Below are 6,788 nucleotides of genomic sequence, written 5' to 3'. Positions count from 1 at the left end.
GCCATAGCTCGATCCATACGCTCTTTTGTTCCTCCATTACTATCTCACCCTCTTCCCCATGTATATTGGTAGCCTTTCAACGGTAAATCAACAAGGTTGCAGTCTTGAACAACTTTTCTAAAGTCGTGTATGATTTCGTTTATCTCTATTCGATTGATGTAATTAAAATCCCCTTTATGTACCATGTGAGACTAATGTTTTGCGCTAGAGTTTGCAATAAATTCCAAGAATCCTTGCTACTCTCTATTCATAGAAAATCCTAGAAACTAGTAAATCATCAATGATGTTGTTTATGTTGTTTCGTTACTTCTATGTTGATGAAATTTATATTCCCTCCGTCCCTAAATAAATGACCTAGTTGACTCTGACACACATACCAATGCATATGTTTTATCTTTGATATCTTCAATTCTTTACTAAAAAAAATTATAAAAATTTAATATTTTAAAAATACTCATCGAGACGAATCCAACAACATCTTACATGATATTATTTATCTTTGTGAATTAGTAGAAAAGTATGTCAAAGTACATCAAGTCAATAATGCATATTGTCAACTAGGTCATTTATTAAGGGACGGAGGGAGTAGCATAATTTATCAAGTTTACATTGAAAAGGTTGCCTCCACAGGCAATCAAGTCCACCGCTTCTACCAACACGATCAACTGCAAATGGCTCCACCAAAACCAATCTATTTTATTCGCATGGACACGTGTCTCACTAAAAAATATCACAGTTGATCTAGACTATCGAACGAGGTCACATAAAATCGAAATTGTCCTCGAGTTGTCCAAACTCAGGTTCCGACACTATTCTCGACAAACTTGACCGTTAGATCAACTGATAAAAAATGAGCATCATGAACTTTCGCTATAATTGCTCTTGTGTTTCAAAAACTTAGAGTTCACATGTTGGCTCTTCAGAGTTGCCACGTGAGATTCACCCCACCATAGTTCCCTTTTTTCTCCTCAATATTTTCTTTTTAAGGATTTTTCTCCTCAATATTTAAAAACTCATTATTTCCGACTAGCGGAAAGATGGATACTCACGTGTTTGCCTTTCCGCTTTTTTATCGCACTAACATGTGTAAATTTGCACATGATAGAAAAACCCAATTATGAATGATACTTTATATGAAATTTTAATTTTGTTTAAAATTATAAGCACAAGTATTTGTGAGTTTTAAATTGTAACAAACCCAACAAACCATTTCAAAATAGAATTATTTTGTCCAACCATACTAATAAATTTTGTACAATGACAGCAATAATTATTAATAATAAATCATGTACAATGAGAACAATAATTTAACAAATATGATTTTTTTTTTATAAGACTAACAATATAACATTTATTAAAAAAAAATAGAATATAAGAAAAATATTTAAGGGTATAGTTGAAATAATAAAAAAGTCAGTTCAAAATCCATATCCCCGTTATATATATATATATATATATATATATATATATATATATATATATATATATATATATATATAATATTGTTTCTATTGTGGTGGAATATTCCTATTTTGATGAGATTTAATGTTTTAATGATTAATTATTTTTTTTTACAAGTTATGATTAAAATTTAAAATTGTATAAATTTCATGTGTCCGTCTTTCCGCTCTTTTTATTGCGCTAACGTGTGTAAATTATCACGGTATTTTATATGAAATTTTAATTTTAATTAAAATTATTAGTATAAATATTTGCAACTTTCAAACTTTAACAAACCCAAAAAATCAGTTTTATCTTTTTCAATAACAACAGTAATTTAACAAATACAATATAAATCATTATCTTCTTTAATACCCTAACAATTTAATTGGAATTATAAAAAATTCAGCCCAAAATCTCAATCTCCTTCATATAGTAACATTGTTTATATTGTAGTGAGATATTTTCTATTTTCATGAAATTTAATTTTTTAATTAAAATTTAAAATAATATATTAAAGGATAAAATAGTAAATAAAATATTTTAATTAAGGGTAAAATAGATAATGAAAAAGTCAGCCTAAAATCGATTATTTTAAGCCTATTTTTTTTTTTTTTGAAGAAAACCTAGTATAGATAAATATATTATAGAATAGAAGATATACTTAATATAGTTTTTTTAAAGTAAAAAAATGGATATATCGTGGACATATAAGCATTGAGTTTGTATTGAAAGTTAAAGAGTAATCTTTAAAGAGAAAAAGTCGGCGGCTATTTTATTTTTATTGGAAATGTTTATACTTTTAGGTTGGTTCACTTTTGTGACCTTTTTTTATATACAAATATAGATGTGTGACATATTAATTCCCACTAACTCCCATATAATTTGCTCTTTCCGTTCCTCGTTTAGAACCTTTGTTTCTCGAATCAGTTACTTTATTGGTGCAAGAATACGGGGAGTTTTCATTAACCGCAAAGTCATTCCTTTGGAAGTGAGTGGAAAACAAGAAGAAAACCTAGCAAGTTAAGATGAAAAGAAGACGCGAAGGATGTGCTGTGGGAATAGACCTTGGTACAACGTACTCATGTGTTGCAGTATGGCAGGAACAACATTATCGAGTTGAAATCATTCACAACGATCAAGGCAATAGAACAACTCCTTCTTTTGTTGCTTTCACCGAAAATCAGCGGTTGATTGGTGATGCTGCTAAGAATCAAGCTGCTGCCAACCCTCGAAACACTGTCTTTGGTATTTCTTTGCTATTCTTTTTGTCCTTTCAAATTTTAAAAATCCGCTGAATATCCAATTTAGTCTCTCACAATTTTCTCTCGGCCAAATTTACAAGTCCATGGATCTGTTCATTACTATCTTTAAAAATTTGAAAACCTAAGTACAAATTGTTCAAGAGTGGAAGGCCCTAAAATCAAATTTATTAGTTCATGGATCTATTTTAAAGTTTCATATTAGTTTAGGGACCAGCCGAGTAATTAAAACTTGTTCATATTTTTTAGAGCAAATAGTCACTTTGGTCCCGGACTCTGCACCTCGCTGTCACATAGGTTTCTGACGATGAATTAGGAAATCCATTACTCTTGATTATTGTTATATTCACATGATAATTCATATCTCTACCCCGTAGGTCTGAGCATACAATAATCAAGATATATTCAAATGATAATTCATTTATATAGAATTTCTTTTAACATAATTTCTAATTCAAAATTTGTTCTCCTTAGTAGATACTAGTGCTACATCTAACATAAGTTGTTTATGTTCCAAGTTTATTATTAAATTTCTCACTTTAATTTTTTCTTTCATTAGAAGCTAAAGCAACTAAAGCATAAATCTTTCATGTAACTTAATAGCATGAATATGATATTTGATACTATTGAATCAACACCTTCTTGTACAAATCTGAATGTCATTGTCTATGCACAATGTCTTAAACTATGGTAATAATAATCACAACAGGCAACTTCAATCCTGTGTATTTTAGTAAGTGAATTTATGCGTTAGTTATTCAAAGTTTCAAACCACCAAAAATTGGATATTGTTGTTGAAAGATACATCAAAAATTAAGCTATGACTTTAAAATACTTACATGGATTATAATTAAACACACCGTTCATAATTCATTTCTCTATATATGTAATCTTGATGTCATTGTATACTAAAGGGAGAAAGAGGTAACCGAACCACAACACTATGACACTACTATAAAACTTCAGACCTTAGCCCAACATATCATTGCCTCAAGATCAGCTTTCAAGCCAAAAAGGTCCCTAATAGCCAAGGACTTTAGTGAAATTTCGTGTTTATACCTAACTGATAGTAAGTATGCACAGTAGGGAACTAACAATAGGTTGGTGTTTAATGGAAGATTGATTTTGAACAAAAAATATAATTAGATGACATTTAAGGATTTAAGATTTAGGGATTTGATATTCAATTTGGGGATATTGATTTTTGGTTCATGGACCAAAGTGACTATTTTCTACTTTCACTTTGGTCCCTGTGACACCTCATATGCGCCACATCATCACTTAACATATTTTTTAACGTCAGGGACTAAAGTGATAACGGAAGTGCAGAGTGAGGGACTTATTTGTATTTAATCCTGAGTCAGGGACCTATGAATCAGGGACTAAAGTGACTATTTTCTCTATTTTTTATTATTTTTCAGATGCTAAGAGGTTGTTGGGAAGGAAGTTTAGCGATCCTATTGTTCAAGATGATATACTTTTATGGCCATTTAAGGTCACTGCTGGAGTCGATGACAAACCCATGATTACGGTTAAGTACAAGGATCAGGAGAAGAAGCTCTATGCCGAAGAAGTATCATCTATGGTACTGGTGAAGATGCGAGAAATTGCTGAGACATATTTAGAGTCAACTGTTAAGAATGCAGTTGTTACGGTGCCTGCTTATTTTAGTGATTCTCAAAGAAAAGCCACTATGGATGCTGGTGTTATTGCCGGCCTCAATGTTATGAGGGTAATGAATGAACCTACAGCTGCAGCTATTGCATATGGCCTTGACAAGAGAACTGATTATGGTGGAGAACGTAATATATTTGTCTTTGATCTTGGTGGTGGTACTTTTGACGTGTCTCTCCTAACAATTAAGGGCACCGTCTTCCAAATTAAGGCTACTGCTGGAAACACTCACCTCGGGGGAGAGGACTTCGATAACAGAATGGTGAACTACTTTGTTCAAGAGTTCAAGAGAAAAAACAGATTGGACATTAGTGGAAATCCAAAAGCCTTAAGGAGCTTGAGAACCGCTTGCGAGAGGGCAAAAAGAACACTTTCTTTCCAAGTTGTCGCCACTATTGAGGTAGATGCTTTATTTCAATGCATTGACTTTTCTTCATCGATCAATAGGGCCAAGTTTGAAGAAATGAATATGGACTTTTTTAATGAGTGTGTGAAGATTGTTGAGAGTTGTCTTATTGATGCTAAGATGGACAAGAGTAGAGTAGATGATGTTGTTCTTGTCGGTGGGTCTTCTCGGATTCCCAAAGTACAGCAATTATTACAGGACTTTTTCCAGGGGAAGGAGTTGTGCAACAGCATTAACCCTGATGAAGCTGTAGCTTATGGGGCAGCTGTTCAGGCTGCTTTGTTGAGTGAAGACGTCAAGAATGTTCCGAAGTTGGTGCTTCAGGATATTACACCTTTGTCTCTAGGTAGGGAATTATTCGGAGGTATCATGGATGTGGTGATTCCTAGGAACACTTGCATTCCTGTCAAAAAGACAAAACGATATATCACAACTAGAGATAATCAATCTTATGACTTGATTGAGATTTATGAGGGTGAGAGAACAAGAGCCAGTGACAATAATTTGATTGGTTCTTTTCATCTTTATGGAATTCCCCCGGCTCCTCGCGGCAGTGATCTTTCAGAAGTCTGTTTTGCTATTGATGAAAATGGTATTTTGACTATTTCAGCTAAGAATAATGCTTCTGGAAGTTCGGACGTGCTTACGATAACCAATCACAAAGAAAGGTTGTCAAGTTTGGAAATTAAAAGGCTATTCAAGAAGCTGAGAATTACCATATTGAAGACATGAAATTCCTAAGGAAGGCCAAAGTGGTGAATGAATTGGATTACTTCATTTACAAAATGAGAAACGCTTTGAAGAAAAAGGATATTAATATAAAGCTCACCTCATTGGAAATTAAGAAGATTGAATTGTCAATTGCTGTGGCCACAAATTTGATTGATGAGAATAACCAGCAGGTTGAAATAGATGTTCTGGAGGATCATTTGAAGAGGCTTAATAATAGCATGGAACACATTATAGCTAAGACTGTTTAGGTTTTCTCAATTAAGATTTTAAGTATTGTCTTGCTATTTAGAAAGCATTATCTTATAGTTAAGTAAGGTTTGTTAAGTTTCTGAAACCATGATGCAGTCACTCATGTTTCCATTATGATTAACTTAGATTTTATTTTATTAGTTTATAAGTTTCTTTTGAGTCTTCTCCAAGATTTTAATCTGCTGCATAATCGGTTGGTTGATTTGCTTGACTTAAGCACAGATGAATCAAACCATAGTTTATTCTCCTTGCATTTGATTACATATCTTGTTACATTAGACTATATATTAGTTTTTTTTTCCTTTCTAGAAGATTACTACCATCTGTTAAAACTTGAAATGTCAATTGAATGTTTCCAAGATGAAGTTTTGCATGATGCTTAACTTCTGAACTGTTCTTGGTAGTATTTATTTAAACCTATCTGTTTAAAGTGTGATTCATATTCATTTCTGTACTAATGTTTTTAGACTATCTAACAGTTAGATCTAATGATAATGTTATTTGCAAAAGAATCTTTTTCTTCCTAATTTCTGTTATATTTTTATGCTATGTTTGAATATACTTGACAAATTATGAATTTTTAGAATATCAATATTCAATCGAGCTGGTGAAGAAAATGTGATGCCAAAAGTGAAGCAACTAAATAAAAATAAATTAATTGTGTATTGTTGAAACTTGAAAATCTAGCAGTGAGAATGCAAAGATGGCCAGAGATTAGGGATGAAAAAAAAAATCCGCACCCACGGATATCTACGAAAAAAATATGTCATGGACATGGGGCAGATATCTTAATAGATATTCATGGATAAAATAAACGGACATTTCAACTATCCGTGATTTGATGGATACGGATGCGGATTTGATGGTATCCACACTCGTGGATATTTATACCCGTTATTAAACTAAGTAAATTATTGATGTAATATTTTTACATGTCATAAAACTATTTACACGTAAGTATAATTGGATCGTTTCCGCAGGGAGTTGCGTATTTCATAAGCATTTTCATAATATTTATCACATTG

At 32.1% G+C, this 6,788-nt stretch overlaps 1 pseudogene; it reads left to right on the top strand.

Moving 5' to 3' along the window:
* Positions 1-2,369: 2,369 nt before the first annotated feature.
* On the top strand, positions 2,370-5,976 carry LOC25488178 (heat shock cognate 70 kDa protein-like; annotated as a pseudogene).
* The last annotated feature ends 812 nt before the right edge of the window (positions 5,977-6,788 follow it).

Source organism: Medicago truncatula, chromosome 2 (genome assembly GCF_003473485.1).
Source record: "Medicago truncatula cultivar Jemalong A17 chromosome 2, MtrunA17r5.0-ANR, whole genome shotgun sequence".
In the NCBI taxonomy this organism is placed as follows: domain Eukaryota; kingdom Viridiplantae; phylum Streptophyta; class Magnoliopsida; order Fabales; family Fabaceae; genus Medicago; species Medicago truncatula.
Note: the sequence above shows the minus strand (reverse complement) of the source record. Positions and strands in the feature narration are given on the sequence as shown.